Below are 14000 nucleotides of genomic sequence, written 5' to 3'. Positions count from 1 at the left end.
ATTTTTTTTAAGTAAAAAGTATTTTATGTCAAGAAATGGCGTAGTGTTATTATATTTCCTTACTTATTTATAATTATGTTATTTTTGATAAAGACATTTTTATATCGTTATTTATAACAATATTTTTATTTATTTGTATTATTACTTATTGCTGTTTAACTTACAGAACTACGACTAATTTAATTAAAGTAATCTGTTCTAATAATTACAAAATATAATCAGGTCTTTTCTGTTATGTGCCACGCAACCTGTTTTTTTTTTCTCGCGAATTTTTTATAAAATGATGATGTAATATCGTTAAAATTATCATATTAAATAATTAATTAATGTCAGTGATAAATAATTTTACTTAAACAATTTTAAATAATATTACTATTACCATTATTATGGCTTACAGATAAGATATGATATTGTCTACTTGTACGCAATGTTAATATCGTTGCGTGTTCGCGGTCGACCAGAATATCGATAGATTAACAAACTAGAAATTTCTTTAAATACAATTTATTACTCTAGAGACATATAAACAAAATAAATAATAAAAATAGTAATACAAATAATAATAATAATGATAATAAATAGATATAACATACAGAATAGTAATTCATATAAAAATAACAAGATTTGTTTAATGACAGTTAAATTATAAAAACCAGAATACTGCCCAATTTACTAAAAACGTTGTAATGACCGCTAGAACCTAATATTGCATTAAGAACAAAATAACACTAGAAAAGTTTAAAGTTCAAACAATTCAATTTCTGTAAATATTACTTTTACTGTTTACAATAGAACTATCCTACACTTTATGAATGACTATAATACAATGACTTTTAATACTGTTTACCAATAACTCACCGAACAATTCCTTGCATTCCCCATTGTCCACACTGGAGTACTCGTGACGCACTCTTCATTTGTTAGTACTCGCTTACTGATACCGCTGTAATCGCAAATGCGTCGAAGTCGTTATAACACTACTGTGTTATCGTTTGTTATCACTATAGTTGGTTTGTTTTTATTTCTCCGCCGAACACGCCCTCGCCGAACTATTGACTCTCTCCGCTAATCTCTGGCAGTATAACTATTGGCAGTATTAATCTCTGGCAGTATAATTATTGGCTTGCAGATCCAGTACCCGCCTCATCCCTTAACTGTTGAAGCTTAATAACTTTCATCGTTCGTGCCCTTACGTTTTCACATAAATTTTTATTCCGTTCCGGTAACCCTTCTGGTGGAACAACAGCTTTTTGAGTTGTCATTGTCTTTTATTACTAAGAACAAATTATTAAAGGGACTTGTTACACCGGGAAAACAATATATTTTAGTTCATTCTTTCTTCTTCTTTTCATTATTATTTTCTCTTTCTTTCTTCTTAATTTGAATAACTCCGTTATACTGGTTTCTTACAATATGTTGTGTACACAATAATTAATGTGATTCCATAATAATGTTCTGTTATTCGAAGTATTTTATTTAGATTAGTTTTAGTTAGTTAAATATTTAGAATATAATAAATGTATGTGATTTAAGTGGGCAGCATAGTACTTTATGAGTTATTTTTCTTCGTACGGCAAGTTTGCGTTCGGATGGTCTAAATAAAAATAGTAAGTGAAGTTTGCATATTGATAATAATTTATTATTATCTTTTCTTTGTGAAGTTAAGGTGAAGTTTTGTTAGTTTCCGTGAAGCAGTACCTTGTAAAACCTTTATAATTGGTGATACGACTGTATGAGCTAAAGGTGGTTCTGCATTACTGTAAATTCGAAATGTCCGAGCGGAAAAGTGCCGGTCTTGTGTTCGGATGGTCTTCGATTACACAATAAATGAATTTGGGGAAAAAACAATTCAAAAAAGAAAGAGTACAAGGCTCATAACAGAAAAGACCCGCGTAATCTTATAAAAAAGAAAAATAAAGATCAGATGTAAACATTATCGTACCCCTAAAGAACGAAAAATGTATTTGAAGTGTGTTGTAAAACTTTTTACAAATTATTAAAAAATATACAAAATTTAAAAAAGTTCTAAATTAAAAAAAATAAATAAATACTCTCTTATTTTTTATATAATCTAATTATTATTTTTAATTAAATTCTGTATAGCTTAGGATATATATTTTGTATCGCTTTGTTTCGGCCTCTACTACAATGAATATAAATACGATTTATTTTTTCTGCTACGATACCAATTTAGTAAATGTCTCAGCTTTCGAAATAAGACCCCAAAATTCCTTTAGCCATTATAATTATAATATTTTAACAAATTTTCACTGGAATATTAATACTTGTGGAGAGAAACCATTAGTAATATTGTCATTCATTAATGTTTAGAGAATCTTACAGCAAGAGGTGAGTCTGAATTGAGAAATACAAACTGTACACGTACATAATGATAGGAGTTGATTGGTAAGTGATAATTGTTGATATTGATTGTCATATATGTTGAAAAATATTTGTATAGTTTAATAAGATATGCAAAATGTAATTAAATATATTTAATATTTAGTAACCACACATTTTTTCGTGTTAGATTGAATTCTCTACTCGACGCTGGATGGTCCAGTGAAATTTGAAACTGTTAACTATTCTTAAAGGTTTTCTATATTTTATTATTTCCAGCTCCTTTAAAAGAAAGGAAATTCGTAGAAATTTCAAAAAAAGAATCATTTAACCCGATACGTACGGTGTAACAATTGAAGATGCTATAACATTAGGCTATGCATATACTATCTTGCGAAATACAAGAGTTACTTATGTAATACGAATAGTGTTCCTGAGTACATCTCGTGTTGAAGCATATCGAGCCTTATTGAGTAATGACTACGTAAACAGGATTCGGTGAGCAGCGAAGCGCACGATTTTTAATACGATTAAGTTTAAAAAAATTAAAACATACATTCTTTTTTATTATAATAAGCTTAATTTTAACAAGTCATTCTGACATGTTAAAAAAATAACTTATTAGTAATAAGTTACTTTTTGTTCAATAATATTATTAGTAATACCCTTCCCCCGAAAAAAATTCACCTCTTGTATCAACACTACACACTAGTTCCTTGTTTCAAGATTAATTCGTTGGCAGCTCATCACTTATTCTAAAATTATTTAAAAAATTAAGTAATTATGCATTTTTAACTTACCTAAAAATTTTTTAATAATTATAATTTTACTTTTTGTAATATAATCTTATAAAATTTTGACGTTAACACATATTTTGTCTGTATAGATCAATAGATATATTAAATAAATTTTATAAAATTTCTATGTAACAAAAATCCGATGAAAATGTATAGCTGGATATAAAAACTGCATTACGGATTCCTTTTCATTAGAAATTAAAGTATTCCTGATTTTATTTTAGTGCCTTTACTTTATACACAATTTATTGGAAAATGGTCAAAAAAGGAAAACGTAATATAATAATAAAGTACATTAAAATTATTAGACATTATGAATGAATGAGTGCTATCAATATTCTAATGAATCCTAATTAGTTAAGGATGAATCCAATTCTAATAATTTAAAAATAAGCACAATGCAGACAAAAGTTTTAGATTCCTGGCATTATAGCTTTCTAGAGCTTTGCTGAAAGAAGAAAAGTATTGCAATCAGTCAAGAAATGGGGTAGGGGATTTATTTGCATTTCTTGACGTTTAAGACCCAGGAATCTCCAAAAACAAAAACAAGTAGGGGTAATGTTCATACGTACGTATATAAAATTTTCTCAAAAGTTTACAAACATAACCCCACTTTATATTAATCTCAGTACATACGTGCTTGTTTATCTTACAATTTAAAAAAAGACACAGAATTCTCCCATTCCCCATTAATCGCACAAAGTAATATTTTTATTTATTATATATTTTTAACCGATTTTTACTTCCTTGTACCAAGTAAAGGAAGTATTGCGATCGCGAAAAATTTCGGTTTTCAGATTTCAACGGAAATATCATCCCTGAATCCATTTTGACTAGTTTCGGCGTGACGTCTGTACATATATACGTATGTATCTCGCATTACTCAAAAACGATTACCCGTAGGATGTTGAAATTTTAAATTTAGGATTGCTGTAACATCTAGTTATCACCTCCCCTTTTGATTGCAATCGACCGGATCAGAAGTGTCCAAAAAGCCCAACACCCAAAAAATTTTGAGTTTGGAGTTTTTCTTTACTGCAGTATAAGCCCTCATTGAGAGCTTTTCAACGATCTATCGTAAGTTGTACTTATTTTCATTGGCTCCAGTGTTATAGACAAAGTTTAATTAATGAAATATTTGGATCTTATAAGGGGAAGGCATACCGGTTAGAATCCGATTTCATCTTCTTTTTTTAACTTGTTTTTTTTAATTTAAATATATTGATTTATTAATAATTATTAACCTCTGATTTTAAAAAAATTACAATAAACAATCAAATAATAACAATAAAATAGAAAAATGAAAAAAAATATTAAAAGTTACAATGAAATAAAATTTAATGTATTTTTCATTTAAAAAAAAAAAGTGTTTATATAATTTAACAGGCTTACAAGAAAGTCTTGTGGTGCCTACATCAGATTTTTTTTCATGTCTTCCTAGGCATAGTAATAATACATGCAAACCAAAAAAATACTTTGGGGAAATATTGGGAGTGGAAGAGCCAACCAAGCTAAAAATATAGATTTTTAAAATTTTGCAAAACTTGTTTAGGTTTTTAAAACTTTTAATAATATAACAATAAAATGTAGTGATAATTCAATCCTAACCCCTAAAAATCAAATCTTAGTTAACATTTTACTGGTTATACATTTTGTAGTGGATTTTTTCCCCACTATTTAACGTAGTAAACGTAGAAAAATCAAAATAAATTCTTAGAAAGTGTTTTTGATAGGTTGTGAGAATTGAAAAATAAAGATTTTTTTTAAATTGTTTAAACTTTTTGGTTTATTTAAACATACAATGATAATTTTACAATAAAACTTCATTTATCTACCTCGTTAAAGAAATCTTATGTAACTTTTTTGTATATTATTTTTCCACTATATAAGAATAACTGATGTCAAGGGATTAGAATTTTGTTAGATTTTTAACCATTATTTTTTTAAATAGTTGGATAATGAATAAGCAAAATAATCTTCGTTAAAGTAGTAAAGAGGAGGGCGTAATTAACAAAATCCTTTGTATTTTCTGCAAATTACCTTAAGGTTGACACTGGATCTATTTTGAAATAAATGGATTTTTGTTAACAAAAAATATTGTAAACACCTCATTTTTCCAAAGTTTTCTAGTTCGCCGAAAAGTACTGCCAAACGATTTTTACTTGTTTAGCAGACATGTTTAGCAATTATAATTTTTGAAAGACAAGTTGTTTATTACGTAATAAATTTTTTAATATTGGGTTAAGGATATCTCCTAACGTTCATTTCATATACTTCATTAATATCTTTTAGAGTTTAAAATATGTGTTGAATATCCTGTGTGAATTTTTCCCAATTAGGAATGATGTCATTGATGTTTTCTAGGAAATGCATAATTATATTAATGAAACAGTTTATTGCTCACAGAATTGTAACAATTAGTTATATTCTTTTTTAAAAAAAATTATAATTAGTGAATATAATAAAACTGTTTTTAACTTTTATGTAACACATTTTTCTGTTAAGTTCTAATTTGTTTTGTTTTAAATAATAAAAGTAGATATCTTTTTTATTTTTAATAGTTTTTAATAATCAACTTTATTACATCAGTTTTCTCAGAATTAAATTCTCTACAGTTTTGAATATACGATTTACAAATTTATTAATCATTTAACAAAGTTATTGTACTTAAAACCTAAAAAAAACGTATCTTTTGTTGCCAAATGTTTCTGTTTTACTTTGGATATCATGAAAACTGCGGGAGATAGATTCTGGGACCTCTTTTGTTAATTTTTTAAGGGGAAAAAATAAAATCCCATCAAGTTTACCTCTTTATTTGACTTAAAAATTTTAGTATGACCTTATATCACCGGAGAAAATGAAACCCGGGCGAAATTTTATGCTAGCTGTAACTTGATAACAAAGCGTTCAGACATATGTTTACGTGAAACTTTTTCCTTATTTCAAGCTCTAGCATCGTTCCCAAATTATGTCCCTTTCCTCCTGAATTCTCTACAAATAGTTTTTTAAAGAAGTGAATTAAAAAAAAAAAAAATAGAAAACATGTAAAAAAAAGAAACATAAGTATATTTAAAATAAGGGTAAATGTGTGAAAATAAGAAAAGAAATTGCATATTTTATAATTTCCTTAAAAGAAGGTAAATGTTTATTCTATACTAAAACATAATTCTGAGCATGTTGATTCAGTTACTATAATATACTAGATAATTTTTAATTTTATAGTAGGTTAGAAACAAATAATTTTGCCTTCGCAATTAATTTTCACTAGTCAAATTTACTATCAGATAGGCATGTGTATATAAGATAGAATTTTATAATAATATAGTATCTTTATTATATGTAACTAAATCCACAAACTAAAAAAAAGGAAGTAATTAGGTTAACAAGCTGTCTATTTATATCTCTGTACTCAGTTTACGCGTAATAATTAATTTTTAGGTGCGTATATCATAGTGGCATTGAATTTCTTTGACGTATATCTACACATTCATGTTTGTTTTGTTACTAAAATTACACTTAATATATTGCAGCTTCATTTTTAACATAAAATTATATAAAAGAGGTGTTAATATAAATAAGTATTAAATTGATCATATATTCGTATCGTTAAAATTAAGGCTTTTATTTATTTTTACAACTAGTAGTGTGTACATGAGCGATAAGCATATAAAAACCAAACTCGTACAATAAAAAGGTTCAATTGATTGAAGTTACCTAATCGATGTTACAATGATAGTTGTGTTAACAGTGCTATGGGTTAATTTATAGATATGAAAGTATTAAGAGAAATTAGTAGTATATAAAAATTTGATTCAAAGTACAAGATACAATTATATTATTGATATTTAAATATGTATAAAATATTTCGTTTCAGACTAAAAACGAAGTATTTTATTTTAGAATGCATTGGCATTTCCACTTATATCGTCTACAGAAAAATAATATATATTGAACAACTGACCCACCGGGTTGGTCTAGTGGTAAAAGCGTCTTCACAAATCATCTGATTTCGAAGTCGAGAGTTCCAACGTTCAAATCCTAGTAAATGCAGTTACTTTTATACGGATTTGAATACTAGATCGTGGATACCGGTGTTCTTTGGTGGTTGGGTTTCAATTAACCACACATCTCAGGAACGGTTGATCTGAGACTGTACAAGACTACACTTCATTTACACTCATACATTTCATCCTCTGAAGTAATACCTGACGGTGATTCCCGAAGGCTAAACAGGAAAAAGAAATATTGAGGAATTATATTCCGTGCGCTTTGAGTAATGTTTTCTGCAAAGTTGGTAATCCTGCGTTGTGTGCAGTTTGTTTCCTCTAGCCAGTCTGGCCGGTGTATGACTTTGAAACGGAAATATGAATCTGGTTCTTTGTTGTTCATTTATTAAGTGTTCCTCACTTTTGAACAATTTAGAGCATGTCCTTCCGTATGCCTCGGAGTGGTGTTAAGTTTAGAATAGCAAATACTACTCGTTGATTACTTCTTCCGTAAGCATGGTGATTACACACAGACAAGAAAAAAACCGTTTTCTGTTAAATCTCCAGATTCACCGGTTACTAATTTTCATAATGTAACAGCGCTAATCGAGAAATTTCGGAAAACGGGATCGGTAAATAAATGAAGTGTTAGATCATCAATATTCGAAGAAGAAAAGTTGTAAAGACATATTGGTTACTACGTAACGTAGTGCTGACTACACCATTAGTAAATTTGGCCTGTAGAAAAATAGCAGTGTTGCTCTTGCACACAAAGCAATTCGTAGGAAAGCGAATTCAATATTGTTATTGGTTTCAACCGTTTCTAATGGATAATTCTAACGATATTTTTGACTGTGCTATTATTATGTACTTGTACTTTATATATTTTTTAAAAGTACTTATTTGGCAAGGGCTATGAAATAATAAGGATTTGAGGGAAACGATATTAAGTTTAGAGAAACAATTTCATTTATATCAATCGTATGATACCACTGTATCACATGATATGGGAGACATAGATTAAAATTAAAATGGATAAAAATAGTTCACTGACCTTTTTTATTAGATTTGGTGGATATCTAACAATTAAATTAATTTTAAGACCAGCTTTGTGATGATAGATTTGTGGGATTCTTTCAAAGCGCTATGGTTTGGTTACGATCAGGTTTTGTTTAGAAATCTTATGTATTTTCTTACATTTCTGATTTAGCCACCACCTTTTCATTGATACATTTAAAATTTACAAGGTAATATTTTGTTTATTTTATTTCATTTTATTGAGAAAATTGAAATTTCATTTTAAAAAGAAAACAGTTAAAAATGAACTTATTTTAACACATTTACAAGGTATTTTTGAATATATTTTTCTGGAACTATTATGCAGCCCTTTTGCCAGTTCTGTAGCTGGTAGGCACTGTTATTAATTAGGCACGTCTTGAAGTACTTTAAAAACACGGTTATTATTTGATGAAACGGTAAATTGGTTCGTTTTTATTTCATCTTCTTTGATGGAATGCTAGACTGATGATTAAGGACTTACGTCATAAATTCAGAAAGATATTCAAAAACAATTCCATCTCACAAATTTATAAAATAAGTCTATTTTTTAAATTTAATATCTCATCTTTTAATTAATAAATTTATTAAACTATTAAAGCTTCTCTGTGTAATTGTTATCATTAAAAATTTTTTTTGCTTCAAAGCTTTATTTACAAATAAAAGAAATTATAAGTTAATTAAAAGAAATCAGTGACATAAAGAGAAAGTTTCCAATGAACCCCTCAAAAAGAATCTATATTAGCAATCGTATAAGTTATTTGTATGAAAATCAACATACACGTGTTCAAAGAGAAAAATGAAAAATACTTTTCTTCTTTGTGTTATGTTCTGAAAGAACATAACAAAAACTCCATAATAGAACAGTAGGTAATAACCTAACAAAATATAATCAACCAATTTTAAAATAAATGACTGGTCGAAGGACAACAGTACTTGAGGGAAGAATCCCTAATCTAGATATCACACGTTATCTCTTAGATCCAAGACGTGGTGTAATTTCAAGCGTCTAATATCCTCACTCTTATTCAATACAGCCAGATAGTTTTCATGATCGTTAAGCCATAATTTATATTACTAACTGAATCTGAATTTCTCATCAACTTAGGACAACCCCAGATACTCATGCACCTCGCTGACGTCACAAACCATGGCGCCTCTAGTTTGCTACAAATTTATTTAATCTGTAACCGCTTGATTATGTCAACGTTGCTTTTGCATATTTTTCCCCATATCTAGATACTATAGTCCATATCGGATTCAGAAGTACTTTGAACAATAACTGTTTGTTAGATAATTGACAACTGAGACCTCCTGCCTAACAAACAGTATATCTGTTTAAACTTGTTCAGCTGTTTTCTAGATACTTTACGTCGTTAGAAGCGGGATAAATATCATTCAGTTGAACTCGTGGGCAATCAATAGATTAATTTTTATTTTTCACTTAGTTAGCCACCTGTTAACGACGAGAACCAACCCAGATTGTAATTTATCTGTGGATAGCATTGAGTCATCATCGATCGCCAAGATCGCCGTGTCATCAAGAAACGAAGCAACAGTGACATTTCGGAAGTTGGAAGGTCTGCAGTGAAGATAGAATACAAAATCGGTCCAAGAACTAGCATTGAGGAACGTTAGACTGAATGTCATACTCAGATAATTCGTGATTATGTTTCACCCAAAAAAAAAACAATTACTAAGGTTGTTACGTAGGACAAAGTAAATTGGTTGAGGCAAACTCGATTTCAGCTTATAAAGTAAATCAGGCAACCGGACCTGATCAAAGGCTTTTTGGACACCAAGAAATGCTTCAAACAATATTTCATTCCTTCTAAATACTTGTTGAAGACATTAAAAGTTTTATGAATTTGTTCTATAATAGAATGACCACTCCGGAAGCCGAACCAGTTAGGAGTAATATGTTTTTTCAGTAAATTAGACGTCAATTGGAGGTATTTGGAAGCAATTTTTTTAAATTAGACTGTGATAGTCGGTCTGTCATTCCGGAGAGTAATATCAGAAATTTAAATTGTACTTTCTGTTCAAAATGAATGGATCATTCTAAAACCTTTTCAACAACGATTAGGTATCAAAAGAAACATATGAATTAAATTAGAGTATAAAATAGTGACATATAAATGGAAACAAAGGAAATATCACTCACAAAAAAAACTCATTTAAAATAACCTTAACAATTAGCGATTACTTCACTAATAAAATAAGAAAGTCTTACTTTCTATTTTTTTTACAAAAAAAGCTGAATAAAAAAGGATTAAATGATTTCTATAGTATAATAATCTCCACTGTTTAAAAGGTAGAAAATATAAGCGAGATGTAAAAGATAAGTCATCAGTTTTTATTATTAGTTTTTCATTTTAAATTTGTATATGAAAAATGAAATTCTTCATTTAATATACATACGATGATACACATCGAAATGTAATGAAAATAATATCTGTGCTTATAACTAATTGGTAATTCATATTAAAGATATCTATCAATATATTAAAGATTGGACTGCCGAACAATTGTAAAATTTCATAGTAATGTAAAATTTAATGAAATTGGTGATTATGAAATTGTGATTGATGTACTTTCCGTACATATAAATTTCTTGGATTGGATGAAAGTAACTGTAGTTATTACGATTGATTAATGGTTTTGTTTTCTCATTGGCCAAAGTTATGTGTTTTGATTGGTCTAAATATCATGTTTTACAATTATTCAGTAATAATAGTTTAGTTTCATGCGTACATAAAGTCTGCTGTTGATTGTACGATAAGATTTACAATTTAAATTTTACCGCATTACTGCTCACATCCGCCAACGGATTAGTATTTTACACTAAAAATTAAACATTAATGATTACTTTTAGCTTACATCGTTTTAGTTTTAGTCAATATTTTTATAATAATTAGAATCTTTTATTATTTTTTTCAAACGTTATCAACGGTAAACAGCATGGTTTAGAGGAACTGGCTTCCTGGTAATAAACATAAATAGTTAAGGAAGAAAATTAATATTATTGAAAAGAAAAATAAAACTAATTCTTTTGAAATACATTTTTTACCCATTTTTTAAGAAAAGTACGGTATTACTTTCGATTTTAGAGTGTTGCGGGGGGGGGGGGTGAAAATTAATTTTCTTTATGTTTTGAGGTAGGAGTTCGAAAATATAATTTACTTAAATTGGGGTTTCCTTATATATTTATAGACCTATGTAGAGAATTTTGTGGCTGAAAAATCTCCAAAACTACCTGATCAATTTCTTGAAATTTAGATGTATTGTATATGTGCATTTTTAATTGTGCATGTGGAAATTTGATAAAGATTGGTTTAACCATTTTTGAGTTACGCTCGATCTAAGATCGAAAAAAATTGAGCTGGGTAAGTGTGGTTCGTTATGACGCTGATGTTTCTTATAAATGTCTTAAGTATTTACCAAGAGATAGTAACATAGTGTTTTTAATTTCCTAAAACAAAATTTTAAACGTGGATATTTGAATAAATCATTTTAAACATCATATTTATTTTATATAAGAAAATAATTTTTTTTTATTATTTCATTTAGTTACGATTATAGCAATTAATTTTTTTATAAACAGAAAATATATTTTAATATTAAAAAATATATTTACCGATTTTAGTTTTTTTCAATTTTTGTAAAATTTTAGATTAGAATGACCTGTTATGTTTTCAAATAAAGTAAAACAACAAAAAGTCAGCCTTCTTGCGCAGAACTTCGCAAGATTTTTTAAATTTTTATTCTAGTTTCAGTTTTTCTCCTATGTTCACCTCCTAATCTTTTTACTATGTCCACTATGTACGATAATAATTATGTTATACGAAGTTATTTATGAAAATAAACCAGTAGGCTTACCTTTTATCGTTAGTCGATTTTAATAGTCATTTGCAAAGCTTTAATGGTAACCTATATTATAATGCCGGGCTTTATTGTAATTCTGTTCACTTTTTATTAGCTTACAGTTTACTTCAATAAATGTTTTTTTTTTGTTTTAATTTATTTATATACAACGTAACAACAGGTCTTACGTCTTCTTACCGTGATAATAAGCAGTGAGTGAAATAAAGTCATAATACATTTAATTTGTAGTTATATGAATGGTAGACTTCGTTCATTTTCTATTAAATTTAACAAACGGGTTTTGTAAAAAAAATCGAATTGATAAAGTTTAAATAAACTAAAAAACTGAATTATCAGTCGTAATTGATTGTTTAAGGCTTGAATAGTATTAAAAACCAATTTTAACGTTTAGAAAATAGTTAAAAAACAGATTGTTTCTAGGGACACCGGACATTACTGATTGAAAGCTTTTAAAGAGGTATTTCCACTTCATCCCTATTTGTAGTTTCCCGTTTTTTTTTATTTAGTAGACTTTTTGTAAACTCGTGTTTTATTGATTAAATGATTAAAAAAACGTTTATGGAAGATCTACATACAATAATTTTAGGGTACTGAGAAAAGCACGATGCTAAACAATAATAGCAAACTATCTCTGCAAAACTTAGAATTAAAAATTGAGTAAATCATGGAGTATCTTATTATTTCTGATAGATTGATGGTGTATGATATCTATTCCGTCAGAAACGGAAAAGAGTTTACACTCAGTTTATGAAAAAAGGTAGATTTCAATCCGAAGCTTATCTTCCACTATAAATCATGATTATTCATTCTAAAAAAATGTAGCAGCTGAATTCTGAAATATAACATTTTATGAAAGATCATTTTATATAACTTGTTCTGTCCAATAGAAAGCTACCTCAAATCTGAAACAACATAAAATTTTGTAAACAAATTGGGCCGTATCGGCATCGAAATTTTGAAGTGGACACCATATACTTCCTTCTACTCCTATTGAATTACATATACACATCTTTTTTTTAAATGAAAAGTACATAAAATTTTATTTCACTAATAACTTTTGATTGTTTTTCATATTTCTTTTATTTATTGCTATTATTGAGTTATTATTTATCGTAAAACCTTTTTTACAATCAAAGGTTAATAATTATTAATAAATCAATATATTTAAATTTAAAAAAATAAAATAAAAAGAGATGAAGTCTAATTGTAATTGATGTGCCTTGTAAGATCCAAATATTTCATTAGTTAAAATTTCATTTGGCTATAACTCTGGAACCAATGAAATAAATATTACTTTTGAAATATCGTTGAAAAGCTCTCGATGAGGGCTTAAGAAATAGTCCAAAATCATATTTTTTAATTTTGAGCTTTTTTGGACACTTTTAATCCAGTCGATTGCAATAAAAATGGGAGGTGCACAACTAGATATTACAACAGTCCTAAATTCAAAATTTTAGCATTCAACGGCTAATCGTTTTCGAGTTATGCGAGATACATACGTACGTATAGATGTCATGCCGAAACTAGTCCAGATGGGTTCAAAGATCGTCAAAATGGATATTTCTGTTGAAATCTGTAACCCAAAATTTTTCGCGATTACGATACTTCTTTGTAGGAAGTAAAAAACACAGTCAAAATACCAAAGGTTTTATTTAAACTCGGTTTGATTAATAAAATAACTATAAGAGGAACTGGTTCTAACCAAACCGTTATTATTTATAAAAATATTATTATTATTATTATTATTCAATTAATATTTATTTAAAAAGATCTGGATGATTATAATATATCTTTATGTAATTTAAGATTTTCGTTTTAAAAGAGTATAGAATTTACTTATGCTTCATTATATAATCATACTTCATTAATATGGATGTAAATTCATTTCAAATTATTTTCTCTATATTTTAAGTGCTATAGATACACTTATAAAAAA

General features: G+C 27.9%; 1 protein-coding gene and 1 long non-coding RNA gene across 6 annotated transcripts in view; one reads left to right on the top strand and one right to left on the bottom strand.

The window, feature by feature from the left end:
• Positions 1-14000, top strand: part of LOC142327604 (uncharacterized) — a 571970-nt gene that overhangs the window by 5720 nt on the left and 552250 nt on the right. The gene's annotated exons all lie outside the window — the stretch shown is intronic.
• LOC142327601 (uncharacterized) overlaps positions 1-14000 on the bottom strand; it is a 342500-nt gene that overhangs the window by 311542 nt on the left and 16958 nt on the right. For 3 of the 4 annotated variants that reach the window (XM_075370799.1, XM_075370800.1, XM_075370798.1), the window contains exon 1: positions 859-985. The exons of the other annotated variant lie outside the window; for it this stretch is intronic. The gene's annotated coding sequence lies outside the window, so the exon portion shown is untranslated. Of the gene's footprint in view, positions 1-858; positions 986-14000 lie in introns of those variants that run through there. 4 annotated transcript variants of the gene reach the window in all.

The sequence above is a fragment of the Lycorma delicatula genome, chromosome 7, assembly GCF_047948215.1.
Source record: "Lycorma delicatula isolate Av1 chromosome 7, ASM4794821v1, whole genome shotgun sequence".
Lineage (NCBI taxonomy): Eukaryota > Metazoa > Arthropoda > Insecta > Hemiptera > Fulgoridae > Lycorma > Lycorma delicatula.
This window is presented reverse-complemented; position numbering and strand designations above follow the sequence as displayed.